General features: G+C 43.4%; 1 protein-coding gene across 18 annotated transcripts in view; it reads left to right on the plus strand.

Moving 5' to 3' along the window:
* Window positions 1-16,546, plus strand: part of LOC137318255 (cAMP-regulated phosphoprotein 21-like) — a 455,290-nt gene that overhangs the window by 175,045 nt on the left and 263,699 nt on the right. For 15 of the 18 annotated variants that reach the window (XM_067981189.1, XM_067981224.1, XM_067981218.1 and 12 more), the window contains one exon: window positions 8,377-8,426. The gene's annotated coding sequence lies outside the window, so the exon portion shown is untranslated. Of the gene's footprint in view, window positions 1-7,434; window positions 7,522-8,376; window positions 8,427-16,546 lie in introns of those variants that run through there. The other 3 variants (XM_067981208.1, XM_067981210.1, XM_067981211.1) reach the window with 1 other exon arrangement.

Raw genomic sequence — 16,546 nt, forward strand, 5'->3', positions numbered from 1 at the left:
ACTTGTGTGAATCAACCACCACGCAACCTTAAATGGAAGTCAGTCCTCTCACTGGTTCCTTGAATCGTGAGAGAACACGTAATGCTTAAAGTTTTGGATCAACAAAAATATTCAAGACTTTGACACAAATTTTAGAAAATGATTTCTTAACATTAATTCGCTTAAATCCTTGAAATACTTTACATTTTCTCCTTCTAACCACACTTTCCATGCATCTTGAATTTCTGTTGCATCCTGTTCAGTTTGTGATCATGCTGCCGTTGCTTCTCCTTATTGTCTGCATCTATTTGCGCTCTGCCTTACACTGGAGCTGTTGTCTCTTCTTATCAGCCTCATGTTTGAGTAAGTTCAGCTCCAGTTTGTGTACTTCAAGTTGGAGTGCTCTTTTGGACAGTGGGTCAGCTTGTGCTGATTCATTCTCTGGTATTGTACCCTAGTATTTTATTTTTGTTTCAGTTCAATTGCTACATGAATTAGACCAATTTCAGCTTTCACAGTAATTCTGTAAACTGATCTTGTATTTTTATTGATGTCCTGCTTTGAGCATGACCTGTGGGATTAACAATTACCCTATTATTGAGTAATCTGCACACTAGAATAACTAAGGTATCACATTGCAATGTTACTCTCCAAATTGGCAGAATATCAAACATAAACCAGGGTGTTTTGTTCCCCTACAAAGCAACTAAAATATTCATTGGTTCCAATTACTTAGAAAAATCAAACATGAAAAGAATTTTCCAGATATTAAAGGGCACAAATTTAAATGCAAATATAATTGATAAGTAAAAGGCTAATTACCTTTCTCAGTATCTTTTGAAGTATTGTGAAACCCTTACAGCAACAGTGTCTTTGGATGGACATAATCTACCTGACTGGTCTCGGTGCCCCTTAGATGTAAATTCTGTTGTATGAAACACACACCCACATTGAGGAGTCTCTTCTCTCTGATTCAATCTCAGGACTCAGAGATGAACAGCAAAACTCCAGGTTTTAGCCTGTTAATGCAACAGTGCAATCCTTCCTGGGGATTCTCAACTGAGGTCTTTTCTCCAATAGAAGTAAATAAAGATTCATAAGAAACATAAGAAATAGGAGGAGGCGTAGGCTGTATGGCACCTCGATCCTGCTCCGTCATTCGTTAAGATCATGGCTGATCTTCGACCTCAACTCCACTTTCCCGCCCGATCCCCATATCCCTTGATTCCCTTAAGAGTCCAAAAGTCTATCCATCTCAGCCTTGAGTATACTCAACGACTGAACATCTACAACCCTCTGCGGTAAAGAATTCCAAATACTCACGACCCTCTGAGTGAAGAAATTCCTCCTCACCTCAGTCTTAAATGGCCAATCCCTTATCCTGAGACTATGTCCCGAGTTCTAGACTCTCCAGCCAGGGGAAACAGCCTCTCACCATCTACCTTGTCAAACCCTCTTAGAATCTTATGTTTCAATGAGATCACCTCTCATACTCTCTGGAGTTTAGAAGAATAGGCCCGTTCTATTGAATCTTTTCTCATAGGACAACCCTCTCATCCCAGGAATCAAGCTAGTGAACCTTTGTTGCACCGCCTCCAAGGCAAGTATAACTCTTCCTTAGATAAGGAGACCAAAACTGTACATAGTACTCCAGGTGTGGTCTCATCAAGCACCTGTACAGTTGCAACAAGACTTCCTTACCCTTGTACTGCAACGCCCTTGCAATAAAGGCCACATATCATTTGCCGCCTTAATTGCTTGTTGTACCTGCATGTTAACTTTCTGTGATTTGTGTACAAGGACACCCAAATCCTTCTGAACACCAACATTTAATGGTTTCTGAGCATTTAAAAAATACTCAGTTTTTCTATTTTTCTTACCAAAGTGAATAACCTCACATTTCCCCACATTATACTCCATCTACCACCTTGCTCACTCACTTGTCGATATCCCTTTGCAGACTCTTTGCGTCCTCCTCACAGCTTATTTTCCCACCTAGCTTTGTATCATTGGCAAACCTGGATACATTACACTCGGTCACTTCGTCTAAGTCATTAATATAGATTGTAAATAGCCGAGGCCCAAGCACCGATCCCTGCGGCACCCCACTAGTTACAGCCTGCCAACCTGAAAATGACCTGTTTATCCCTACTCTCTCTTTTATGTCTGTTAACCAATCCTCAATCCATGCTAATATTTTACCCCCAACCCCATGCGCCCTAATCTTGTGTAACAACCTCTTATGTGGCACCTTTTCGAATGCCTTTTGAAAATCCAAAAATACTACATCCATTGGTTCCCCCTTATCTGCCTTGCTAGTTACATCCTCAAAAAACTCTAATAGATTTGTCAAACATGATTTCCCTTTCATCAAACCATGTTGACTCTGCCTAATCACATTATGATTCTCTCTCTTTCCTCGACATATTGATCTAGAAAACTGTCTCAGATGCAAACTACTTTTGCCAATTTGATTTGCCCAGTCTATATGAAGATTAAAGTCCTTTATGATTATTGCATTGCCTTTGTTACATGCTCCTCTGATTTCTTGATATTTACTCTGTCCAACACTATAACTACTGTTAGAGGGCCTGCAAACTACTCCCATCAGCGTTTTCTGCCCTTTGTTATTTCTTAGCTCCACCCATACTGATTCTACATCCTGACTTTCTGAGCTAAGATCCTTTCTCACTACTGTCTTTATCTCATCCTTTATTATCAGGGCTACCCTCCTTCCTTTTCCATTTTGCCTATCTTTTCTAAAAGTCAAGTACCCTGGAATATTTAGTTCCCAACCTTGCCTCACCTGCAACCACATCTCAGTAATGGCTACTAGATTAAATCCAGTTATCTCTCTTTGTTCCATTAATTCATCTATCTTGTTATGCATGCTTTGTGCATTCAGATACAGCTCCTTTTAATTTAACTTTTTTACTTTTTTTCCCTGATGTGACCTCAATCACTAATGCCCTATTACGTTTGTTAAACTCTCTGTCTCTTCCTGACACACTCTGCTTGTTTTTACCCAAATCGCTACTCTGGTCTATGGCCTTGACTTTTCTTTTTAGACTGATAAAATTACCCTCACCTGAACCCTCCCCCCTCCTTATTAGTTTAAAGCCCTAACTACCACTCTAGTTATTTGATTTGCCAGGACACTGGTCCGAGCCCGGTTTTTGTGGAGCCCGTCCCAATGGAACAGCTCCCTCCTTCCCCAGTACTGGTGCCAGTGCCCCATGAATTGAAACCCCTGCTTCCCACACCACTGTTTCAGCCATGCATTTAACCATCTAATATGTTTGTCCCTATGCCAATTTGCACGTGGCTCAGGTTGTAATCCAGTGATTATTACCTTTTGAGGTTCTGCTTTTTAATTTAGATCCTAACTCCTCAAACTCCCTCAGTAGAACCTCATTCCTAGTTCTGCCTATGTCATTGGTTCCTATATAGACCACGACAACTGGATCCTCCCCCTCATGCTCCAAGTTCTTTTCCAGCCGCGAGGAGATGTACTTAACCCTGGCACCGGGCAGTAACACAGACTTTGGGACTCCAGATCACGGCTGCAGAGAACAGTATCTATCCCCTACTACTACCACATTCCTTTTTACTCCCCCCGTTTGAATGGCCTCCTGTACCAGGGTGTTGTGGTCAGTTTGCCCATCCTCCCTGCAGTCTTTGTTCTCATTCACACAGGTAGCAAGTACCTCACACCTGTTGGACAAGGATAAAGGCTGAGGCTCCTCCATCATTATATCCTACCTGCCTGTCTCGTAGTCACATCCTCCTGTCCCTGACCACTGACCAAATCTAAACTACTACCTAACCTAAGGGGTGTGACTGCCTCCTGGATCAAAGTGTCCAGATAACTCATCCTCCTTCCTGATGCATTGCAATGTCTGCAGCTTGGACTCCAGCTCACCAACTCTGAGCCAAAGTTCCTCGAGTTGCAGACATTTACTGCAGATGTGGTTGTGCAGGATCTCACTGGTCTCCACCAACTCCCACATGCTGCAGTTACGACACACTACGTGCCCTGCCATCCTTATCTAACCTTGTTTTATATATTTAATTAGTTAAAGTTTTTATTCATTCGATTATTTTTAGTTCTATTAACTAATTAATTTATCTAGTTTAAGTTATTAATTTAATAAAGTAATAGCAAGTCATAGCTTAGGAATGCCTGTGCATGGACATCCTGAAGAAGATGCTGATGACCCGTGGATGGGTTTCCTGAACAATAAACTGTATTGTAACAAGAACACAATGCAGTTTGTACACAATGTTTCTCTTTCAATAGTTGTGCCGTAAGCAGATCACCCTACTCCTCATGATATGAGAGCATATTTCTTGGGTTTGATTAGCTCAGGGCTAACAATTACACTGTTTAGTAGTAACACTGTGCACTGGAATGTGTGTAGTATCTACACTACATTACCTGTCAATTGGAAGGCAGCAAATATCAAAGCCTAGATTCACTTTATTCAGGTTAAAACTATTGATCAAATTTATTTATAATTATGATTTACAGAAGCAAAGACATTAGGCAGATGCTATATAGCACAACAAGGGTACACGAAGGATGAGCTTACAGTAATGAGTAGTAGCATTTTCGAATCTAAGTCGGAAGATTGTGGTTCCAAGCTTCAATCTAGGATTTCAGCACGTAATGTTGGTTGCAACTAGTGTGACGTGTGAATCTGTCACCTCAGTGCAGTACTAAAAGAGTGCTGCATTGCCGGAAGTGCTTTTTTGAATGAGATGTTAAACCGAGGCCCCGTCTATTTGTTTGGGTGGACATAAAAGATCTCGTTGGCGAAACAGACATTTGCGCGCGTATTGCACATGATGCCTGTTTGCACATATTCACGATAGATGAGTCACTGTCTCATTGAGGATATAGGAAGAATTTGCGTTCTCATCTATGTGGCCATTAGCATCTTAGAGTCAACCTTCCCCACCTTCTCTGTGAACAAAGGAACATTTGTTACAATATGTTATGTCATTTTCTTTGTTCTGCAAGGGTGATGTATATGTTTTTATTTGGTTGTGGTTTTGGGTTGTGGTTTGGCTTTTATCCAGGAGATGAGGAAAAATTGCATATAAATTGTAAACTATGGAATTTTACAGCAAAGTAGGAGGGCATTTGGCCCATCGTGCCTGTGCCTACTTTCTGAAAGAGCTAACCACTTATTCCCATTCTCTTGCACTTTCCCCACACCTTTTTACATTTTTTATTGTTCAAATAGTTATCTATGTTTTAAAAGTCATTGTAGGTTCTGCTTCCAGGCATTCTATGTCCTAACAGCCCTCTACCTAAACAAAATGTTCTACTAACCTCTCACTTTGTTCTTTTGGTGACAATCTTAAATTTATTCCCTCTAGTTACTGACTCACTGATCAGTGGAAGTAGTTTTTCCTTATTTATATTATCATGATGTCTTATAATGTTGAACATCTCATTTTGCTTTCTGTAGCACTGGATAACATGAGCAGCTGATACGCCAATAGCGTTGGAGTTCTGCTGAGATCTGGATTGTGTTGTTCTGGTTGGACAGTTAGGAAGTAGAATTCCTTGGGTTTAGCCCCAATGAAATTGCTGTATTATACCTCTATTCTGGTATTTCACTATTGTAGTATAGTTAACAGACTATAGCAACAGCTACTGTAATCAGTAGGTGTTTGAAACTTTTCCCATAGGACATGATGATGTAGTGATACTCATGGAGTCTAATAAAGCTAGAAAAAACTGAGATCTTCCCTCCCAACAAATTTATAGCTTAAATATGATAATTTCATGTAAACATTATATACTGGATTTTAACTCTTGGCAGGAATTGTGTGGATGGGGGTCGAGATGGTTTGGAAAGCATTCTGCCCTCTGTAGCATGAGGCCTGGGACATTTTAACTCCTGGGACACATCTGCATGCGCCCAGTCAGTGTCCTGCCTGAACCCAGTGGGAAGTGCTAGCTAGCCAGCAAGATTTTAGGCGGCAGGAGGCAGCTGTTGGGGTCCCGAAAGTAACAGTCCCCTGCAGTCAGCTAAGTACTTAGGCGGGAGGGTTGAATCATAGAATCATAGAAAGATTACAGCACAGAAGGAGGCCATTCGGCCTATCGAGTCCGCGCTGGTTCTATGCAAGAACAATCCAGCTAGTCCCACTTCCCCTGCCCTTTCCCCATAACCCTGCAAATTTTGTCCTCTCAAGTACTTATCCAGTTCTGTTTTGAAGGCCATGATTGAATCTGCCTTCACCACCCCTTAGGGTAGTGCATTCCAGATCCTAACCACTCGCTGTGTAAAAAAATGTTTTTCCTCATGTCACCTTGGAAGGGAGGGCATCAAGATTGGGGGAGGGGGAGGGAAGCTTGAAGAAGTGGAGGTCCAAGGTTTCCTTGTGGGGCTTGGAGGAGCAATCCTGGCCCCAGATTCGCTTGCTGCCAGGTTTTACTGGTGGGTCCAGCACTGGGTGGGACTGCCGCGATTAGTTAAAATTTCTTTGGGGTCTGTAATTGCTCCATGGGATTCCAATTTTAATATATACATGCGGCCCCAGGGTTGCCTGTGTCGGGCACCTCAGCCTCCTCCGAGAAAAACGAGGTTAAAATGGCAGTGGGCAGTAAGATAGGCAGTCTGCTGCCATTTTAATCACCCATCCGCCCCATTTCCATCAGTCGGACAGGGTCAAAATCAGAGCTTATTTAACTAAGATCCAGAAAGCGGATACGGAGAACCACAGTAACCAGCCGCTGTGGATGTACCACAGAGGAGAAGCAGTAATTGTGTCCTCTTTTATGTGGTATGTTTTAAATAAAAGTTTAAAATTATGAGAATTGAAATCCTTTTTCCTTCAGTCCCATCATCTCATTATTGATAATGCAAGATGTTCAAATGTTTTTATCCCCCTTTTTTTTTATCAGAATGTAGGTACCAGTTAATTATTCTAAAAGATTTAGTTTCATTATTTGGAAAGCTTGATATCTTTGTGGGGAATGTAAATTCACACTTTAACACGATTTGGGTTTGGTCCATCTGCAGCAAAGTGTGTTTGCAGCTGAACTTATTGTTACTAAGCTGTAGCAAACTGTGAAAACTTTTTTAATGAAATGCATCAAGAACAAGTTATAATGCAAATATGAAAATACTTAATTAAGGAAAATCATTGCAAAATTAACAGTGGACGAGATTGCTGCGTTGCTGTATTATTCTTTTGTATTGGAATTTACAGAAGCTGCTGTAAATCCATAGTGTGCAAATTTTTGAAGAACATAAATCTAACACATTAAAGTCTTGTTTAAGCACACAGCTAGACAGCCTAGAGATAGTCAGAACTGTTCCACTTCAGTACTTCAATGTGATTGGTTAATGGTAGTCAAATGGCCGATTGTCAGTGTATGTCTCACAACAGGTGCTGGTGCAGTATTGCGCTTGGTATCTGACATATCCTCGTGTCGCCAGTTTGGCATGGTCCACACTATTATATCAGGAAGGGTCTGTATTTCTGTTAGTTTCTGAACTTCATATGTTCTTTGTCTATGAGGTGAGTGATGTTTGAAAGCTGAAATCTGAGTTTGTATTTAATTAGGGGTGGGGGAATTGAACGGACGGTCATGTTTAATGAGAATATTACATACGGTTTTAAGGAAGTATAATCCTTAATGGAGCCCCATGTTGTCATCTTGGAAGTCTGATCTCTGGAAAATGTTCAGTAATAGTATCCAAGATCAGTGGTTTGGAAAGAGAGCAGATGTAGATGTCTGCGTACCAGTAAGATCACTGCCAGTAGTGTGTAGACTGTTTCATATGTGTATGTGTACTGCAGCTGATCTGTTTAAGAAGTTGAAAGATTTGATGGTGAATATACTCCAAAAAATGAAAAAAAAATCTAAATTCACTAAACGATGTGTCTTTTTGAACTTACTGATCTTGCAAGACACTTTTATGGTTTTGTTTATGTCGCCGATCCTTGTAATTTTGTTCAACTTTAGTGCCAGGAAAGTGCTGTGTGAGGGTGAAAATTGGAAAGCCCTTTTCCCAACCCCTTTCAAATAAATGAAACAAATAAAGTTTAATCTCAACTCATTGCCGGTCCCTCTGAGCAGATGTCCATGGAACTGTTTGGGTGTTTTTGCTTGCAAGTACTGTTGACGACTACCGCTTCCCCGGAGATCTCCATCTCAGTAGTGCAGCATTTGATTAGGAAAGTTGTTAGCTTGGCAGGATTGACCTTGTTATATAAGTGTAATCCTGAATTGTAGCGTCACACTGCATGTCAGCATTCAGTTCATTCCTGTGCTGCATAACATTCTTTCAATTCTTGGATACTAATGTATACATATCGTGGTTTAAAATGTTACTCTGCTCCGAGTCTGATTTACATTTCTTTTGGTTATAGGTTGCTTCATGTGCTCTGGTAACATTTGAGGACAAAAGATGTAAGATGTGGTAAGTGTATATGTTAATTTTCCCCTCTGATTCTTAGTTTAATTGGGTGTGTTCAGTGCTCGACGTGAATGCAATGATGCATTCTTATTTTGTGTTGGTATTTGTTGTTTGGCCCTACTTTGAAGGGTTAAAAGAGAAAGTTTTTGGCAACTACTTTCTGGTGGTTTTAGGGTCTGTGCTAGTACAGATCACTTGCATTAATATAATAGTATGTGTGAAATTTCACAAGCGAGTTTGAAAAGAATATGTTTTTGCACCCCTAGTATATTTGCAGTTAAGGAGCAATCCTGTGTAAATCCAATTAGCAAAGAAATAGGTGATTCTGACACTGAGCAGAAAAAAAGTTGTCAATTTAAAAAAAAAATTGTCTCACTCCTTTCCACTGTACCCTCAAAATTAAAAATGCTCTTTTTCAATGCTTTTCTTGTTCTAAAGTGCTGAATGCAATGAGCTGATTTAATCTGTCTCAGTACATCACCCAGAATCACTTTTGATGTGCTGAAGGATTCAGGCCCCAATTAAGAGATTATTTTATACGAAGAAATAAAACAAAACTCTTTATGCTGTACATTTTTAAGAAGTAAAAAGTAAACAGTATTGCTTCTTCAATATTGACAGTGAAGCATAATAGCAAGGAGAATTTTTGGAAGGGAGAGGAACGGGTTAGACCCAGAGGCTGCTTTGTTATTAATAGAAACTCTCTTTGATAATTGGAATATGCTGGGCTGGAGTTTTAAGGTAAGTAAATAGCAGCAGCTGCTTTTTCTGTTATTAGAGTTGTTGTAAATCCAGTCAAGAGTATTAGAAGGCATTTTTTCTCCTAGAGAACAAGACCATTATTTTCAAACAATGTGGAAGTCATGGTAGTCCTTAGTAAAATGGAGTGTATTATTTTTCTGTTAGGCAACCCTATTCTATTGCCGGTTTGACATCATAAAGTTATAAAACACGAGGTTTTCCTGTTGTGTGACCTGACAGCTGCATGTTGAGGTCATGGGGGTAATGGAATAAAGGAACCCTGAATCTAAAACTGAAATAGTGGCAGGTCATGGAGTAATGGAATATAGGAATTAAGGTTACTAACTCTGGTTTGGTGTATTCCTGGAGGTCTGATCATGTGGCATTGGATCACATGACATGCGATCAAAAGACATCTGCCTACAGTTTGCAAATGTTATTGCATTATTGCCCCACAGTTTTTAATGCAACCATGACAAGTAGATGATGCATACAGTTTGTAAATTTAATCTTTGTTTCTGATTTCAAAATTCAGATGTTTGATTACACACGAGAGTAAATACTTTGCGACTAGCACCTGAGATAATAACATTGTCTTTCAAAATCGGACAAACAGAATTGTCAATCAGGCTGTACCATTTCAATGCTATGCTTAATTTATTTCCTAATATTTAGAGCAGGATTAACTGTCTTGGCCATTGCTTTAGTAGTTAACAGGCCATCAAACCACTTGAGGTGCAAAATGAGTGTTATTGCAAGTGAGTCCTGATTGGCCAGATTTCTGCTGGTAAGGCTAAAGAAATCCTATAGTGTAGACCAAATTCACCCAGCAGAAACTGGAGTAGTTAGCACTTGTATTTAAGGGGAAGCTAGATAAACACCTGAGGGAGAATGGAATAGTTAGATGAAGAAGGGTGGGAGAAGGCGTGTGTGGAGCATAAACACCATCATGGACCAGTTGGGCCAAATCGCCTGTTTCTGTGCTGCACATTCCGTGTAATTCTATTAGTTATCATTAAAATAAAAGTGGCAAGATTAATATCCCGATTTCTAAAAGTGGAAAACATCTCTGTAAATTGCCAATCAAATTTCAACAGATTTCGGGGTTTTCTCTCCCACACCGACCTCTCATGAGGTCAGTCACTGTGGCATCAGAAGAGGGTTCAGGAAAAAGGTTGTCAGCTTTATCATTCAGATATCACATTATTAAGAACAACAGTCTGACCTTTCCTAAATGCCTGTTAATTTGCGCATTGAAGCCGTTAGCAGTCTCTTGAAGAAAACTGTTACCTTTTTTCCCCCAAGAGTAAATTTAAATGCTTCTCTACAATTTTGAAATTCTCTTTCTTGAAATGTAACATTTTCCTAAGACGTTGGCCCGGAATTTGTTCTAAAAATAACGGAGAGCCGAACAGCGCTCACCATTATTCAACGGCAAATGGAATAGCAACTTCCGGCAAGCGCGCATGCTCAGTCAAACACGCAAATCTGGAAGTTGCTCTATGCGATTCCCTGCTCGTTTGAAAGCTGCGTGGGTAGGATAGCTCGCTTGTGAAATAAATGGACCTGCCTGATGTTGCTACACTGCCCAGATGGAAACAAATTAATCTACACAGAAAAAGGTACGCTGGGTTTATTTTAAGGTCTAAACTAACTTTTAATAGTGTGCTAAGTGTTAATGACTGCCAAACAACCCCTCTGGCACTGAAAGTCAACTTTTAAAAATGAGGAGTCTCATTCCTTCCAATTTTAATTGTTGGAGATTTTTTTAAAAATGTTTTTTTCAATTTTTATTCTTTTACTTTTTTTCTGTCTTTTAATTCAATATTTCTTACCTGCTCTTTATTTCACTTTCTCTAACTGACTTAACATTGGATTAACTGTTGTAGCTTTCACTTCCTGCTTCTGACTCTGCTGGTCAAGAATGCTTCATTCTGATTGGTTGAGGGGACAGAGCGATCCTTTCCCTGTTCACGCAGCTCACAGATTCCCGGGAGAGGACGCTGCACTTATTGCAGCTCATTGATAGAGGAAGTTCCCGCACTAAAGTCCGTAGATCGTTTGTGGGCAAATTTAAGTCTAATGAGCGATGGGCGTGTTCGTTCGCCGCTCTGAGCAAATTCCAGGCCATAATAATATGAGTATATTCAGTGCATTCAGTGGATTTTTTGATATGCAAGGTTTTAACTGACAACTTGATTGAAGAAAAACTCAGCAAATTCACCAGACATCCAGACTTGTGTAGTGTGAAGTTTGTGATAAGTAAGACTAAATATGCTCCATGCACCATAATTATAACCGATCACCAGAGTAATGTTGCATTTTAGTCGGTACTGGTTGTTGCATATTTGGTGAAGTTGTCAGTATAATCAATAAATTAACACGTAGGATTAATACGGGGATTCACGGGGTGGAGGGGTGGCAGCCCGGAAATGTTGATAACCTGGAGGTCTTGCCGAATTTAATGACAGGACCTCATTTAAATTTTTTCCTTCTGTTCCCTGCCGGCAGCAAACCAGATTGAGAGGCTGGCTGGCTGCCGTGTGGGAAGGCCTACGGCACCAGACCACAGCTGGGGAGCGGAGGGAGGCCTTGGGGAGATCAGAGGCCAGGGGCCAGGGGGTGGGGGGGGGAAATCTCGGGAAGAGGAAGGGGGTCGGATGATTGTGGGGAGGAAAGCAGGTTTGCTTGGGGGCCGGGGGGAAGCACTCCCGCTCTTCCTGGCCCTCAAGCAGTGCTGGAAAGACACTTATCTGCTAGATCAGACTGTTCTCGCACTCCTCCAGCTGTCAGGTTTCCCGAGCCCTGGGAAACGTGGCTCGCAGGTGTTAAATCTAAAAGCCTGCTGAAATTTGAGGCGTGCAGCCCCATTCAAATATTTAAATGATGGACCCGCCTCTGGAGAGCAGGTTAGTCTCCCGGCCCCCAACTCCAAACCGGAAATGGGCGCATTGGGGTCGGGTTTCCAATTTTTGAGATTTTTAAACCCCGCCCCTCCCCTGTCCTGTGGGGTTAAAATTCCCCCCAGACTTGCTGCACTGGTGAAGTGCTTCTTCCACGTACAAAGGGCCCCTCAAGTGGCTGCACACGGTTTCCACTAAAATGGATAGGGCATATTCTGTTATGCAGTGCATTGTGGGTAGGGGCATCCACCATTAGGGACCAGGATTACGGAAAGGCTCATAAGATCAGGCCAGGGAGAATCGCGTTTGGAGCAATACCAAAGTAACATCATCGGAGGGCCAAACAGCTGATTGGCTGCAAGTGGCGACGCTCCAGATAATGCGCATGCGCAAACTGCCCATACAACAAACTTTTCACCCAAGTTGGCAGCAGCAGTGCCTGGGAAATGAATAGCCATTTCCGGGAGACTCCCTAGCAAACCGGAAGGTTAGCATCCCTAATAGGCACCCTAAATCTAAAACTGAAATGGTGGCAGGGTAGTGGAATATAGGAACCCTAGGCACGATATTAACCCCTCCCCCCCAATGATGGGTGGGAGGAGGTTAAACCTGAAAAGACACAAAACACGACCCCAACCCAATGAGTATGCGCTTGCCACCATTTTTACGGCGGCGGGTAGTGTGCCGAGCAAGTGTCCAGTCTTGGAGAGGCGGGACACTTCATTAACATATTTAAATCAGGCTCCCATAGTGCAATTGGGAGCCTGTTTAAATTTAACTGTTGCTGATTGGGTTTCCCAAGCTTTGGGAAACCCAGCAGTGAAGTGGAGACGTGCGACCGGCTCCAGAAGGTAAGTGCCTTTTATATCACTCCTTGTGGGCCAGGAGGAGCCTTCGGTCTCCTTTCTGCTGATTGCAGCCTCTCTCTCCAGTACCTGCTGCGAGCTGCGATCAGCAATCCCCCACCCCCCACAAGCCCTGATCTGCTCACCTCCTGATTGTCGGGGACAGTCCCCATGGATCCCCGATTCTTTGGCCGTTTTGGACCTCCCCGCTCCCTCCCTGCCTCCCTGTAAATATTAGGGGTTCTGAATCTAAAACTGAAATGATGGCAGGTCAGGGGAGTAATGGAATACAGGAACCCTAAAGCTAAAACTGAATAGTCCCAAAAAGGTAAAGAATCTCTTTATATGTTAAAAGAAATGTAAGTGTTTGAGGGGAAAAAACACTCTTTGTGAACAACTCAGGCTTAATTCTTGTGGTTTGTTTCATTAGTGGCACCCCTTAAGATGATGTCATTATGCTCCCAGCCATATTCTCTCTGTACAATATATTTTCTTTTACTTTCAATTAATGTATTTCACAATGAGTGCTCCTGATCAGTCGATTCCATTATATCTTAATCATTTTGCGTTATAAAATAACCAGGATCAAGCATTAGAGAGGAGATACAAGATGCATAGAGGACTGGGAGAGATGAACAATTATTAGAATGAAGAGTAGTACAGAAATAGGAGGGATCAGACAGGGGGAAATGCGAGGCAGACTAAGATGTGTTTAAAGTGCATGTGCAAAAATACACTGATCATGGTAAATAAGGTTGGTGAGCTGCAGGCACAAGTAACCACAGGGGATTATGATATAGTGGCAATAACAGAGACCTGGCTCAAATAAGGGGAGGATTGGGCACTTAATATTCCTGGCTACAATGTATTCAGAAAAGATAGGGAAGGAAAAAAAGGGGGAGGTGGCAGTATTGATCAAAGATACTGGGCTCGATATTAGGAGGGCGGCGGGTTCGCGACGGGGGGGCGACTGGGTGCGTGGGTGACGTGCCCGGTGAAATCAGTCTGCCCGGCGTGCGATCGCAGCCTAATTGGATCCACTTACCTGGTCTTCCGGGTTCCCCGCTGCTGAGCTGCGAGTCGGGCGGACTGCGCATACGCAGTAAGGTCTGTCAACTGGAGGAGCTCTATTTAAAGGGGCAGTCCTCCACTGACAGATGCTGCAACAAATAGGAAAAATTACAGCATGAGCAGCCCAGGGGGAAGGCTGCTCCCAGGTTAATGATGCCTCACTCCAGGTATCATTGGATGGGGTGAGGAGGAGGGGGAGGACAGAGATCTTCTCCCCGGCGGGCGGGAGGAAGCGGCCTGCCTCTGCCACCAAGAAAGCCTGGCTCGAGGTGGCAGAGGAGGTCACCTGCACCACCAACATATCACGCATCTGCATACAGTGCAGGAGGCGCTGCAATGACCGAAGTAGGTCAGCCAAAGTGAGTACACTTACTCATTCCCCTACACTCCATCTGTCACATCACTCCTCACACCCACTCAAAGCTCATCCTCATCTTACCTGCACTTACTCACCTCGCCAGTACTCATCCCGCCACTGCCACTCAACCCAATCCTCATACAATCTCATGGCTCTATCTCATATTCACCCTCTCATGCATCTCTTTCACGGTCAGCCTCACTCAATCAACCTGCCATTACCTGTGCTGCAGCCACAGGGCATGCATCACATATGTGCAGTAGGAAGCGTAAGGCAAACGTGTTGTGAGCATGAAGGGGATGCACAAGGGTGTTTGAGTGTTTGTCATGGTTTTTACTTATATTTAATTTCTGAGCAACTCACATTACATATTATATTGGCACCACTACTGCCACGTCTTTGCGAATCTTGTCTGGTTTGTGCCATAATGCCCTTTCCTGAGGATCACAATGAAGACCCACAACTGATGCCACCCATTGTGTCACTGCAGAGTGGGTGTGGGTGTATTTGCAGGGCTCTTTTGTGCAGACGACTGAGAGACGTCGGCGATGTCCCCGGTGGCACCCTGGAAGGATGCGGAGGAGAAGTTGTTGAGGGCAGTGGTGACTTTGACAGTGACAGGTAAGAAGATGGTGCTCGGGCCAGCCGGGAGCAGTTCGGCATGAAGGAGGCCGCAGATGTCCACGACTACATGTCGAGTGACTCTGACCTCTGTGTGTCCTGCTGCTCAGAGAGGTCCAGGAAGCTGAGCCTCGGTCTGTGGACCCTGTGGCGAGGGTAGTGCCCTCTGCGAAGCATCTCTCTCTGCGGTTGCCCTCCCTCCTGCTGTGCAGGTGGATGTGTCACAGCACTGTGTTGTGGAGCTCCACGTGTCAGAGGTGGTCGGCGTGGCCAGCGAGGCTGTTGATGCTGTTCGCCCTCCGAGGAGGTCATGACTGCAGCTACAGCGGCCCCCATCCGGAAGATGTACATCTGAGGGGGTCCGCAAGGTAGGGATATGTGTCTGGACCCCGGGGTAAGTGTGCAAGTTGGTGAATTTTATTGTTAGGAGGAGGGTGGTGGAGGCCAAACTTTGTCCCAAGTGACAGAGTGGCCTCCTGCAATGAGTGAGGGTCGCCCCCCTCCCCCCCTGTCAAATGGACCTTTGCAGCTGCCACAGGCTGATGGCTGCAACACGTCCATTTGAACTGGGAGTGTTTCCGCCAGTACAGGAAACAGTCTCAGTTGTTTCTAAAATCCCACCCCTCCTGAAATATTCCCTTAATCAGGTCTGTTAACGACCTGAAATAGCAGAATTAATACTGTTAAGTGGCACCCCGCCGGCTTTAATTGCCTGCGGGAGTCCCACATGCGGGGGCTGCGCGCGCACGTCAGCGAGTCTGTGGGGAACCCGGAAGTGGGCGGGTTGGAGCTGGGCTCCCGACCCGCTCCGGGATTACCCGATTTTCGGAGCCCCCCCGCCAGGAACGCACCCGATAGCGGGTGCTAATATCGGGCCCACTATTACAGCACTAGAAAAGGATGGTGTACTCGAGGGTTCAAAGACAGAATCTATTTGGTTCGAATTATGGAACAATAGAGGAGCTATTGTGTTGCTGGGTGTATGCTATAGGCCTCCAAATAGTGGGAAGGAGATAGGGGAGCAAATTGTGGAATGATGCAAGTACTTCAGAGTAGTGATTATGGGGAACTAAGGGTACGGTAGCATAGTGGTTATGTTACTGGACTAGTAATCCAGAGGCCTGGACTAAAATCCAGAGTCATGAGTTCAAATCCCACCACGGCAGCTGGCGAATTTAAATTCAATTAATTATATTCAATTAAATAAAAAAAAATCTGGAATTAAAATACTAGTATCAGTAATGGTGGCCATGAAACTTCCGGATTGTCGTAAAAACCCATCTGGTTCACTAATGTCCTTTAGGGAAGGAAACCTGCCGTCCTTACCTGGTTTGGCCTATATGTGACTCCAGACCCACAGCAATGTGGTTGATTCTTAATTGCCCTCTGAAATGGCCTAGCAAGCCACTCAGTTGTAAAATCTCGCTACGAAAAGTCATAATAAGAATAAAACCCGACGGACCACCCGGCATCGGACCACTGGGCACCGGACACGACAACGGCAAACCAAGCCCAGTCGACCCTGCAAAGTCCTCCTTACTAACATCTGAGGACTTGTGCCAAAATTGGGAGAGCTGTCCCACA

The sequence above is a fragment of the Heptranchias perlo genome, chromosome 3 (assembly GCF_035084215.1).
Source record: "Heptranchias perlo isolate sHepPer1 chromosome 3, sHepPer1.hap1, whole genome shotgun sequence".
NCBI lineage: Eukaryota > Metazoa > Chordata > Chondrichthyes > Hexanchiformes > Hexanchidae > Heptranchias > Heptranchias perlo.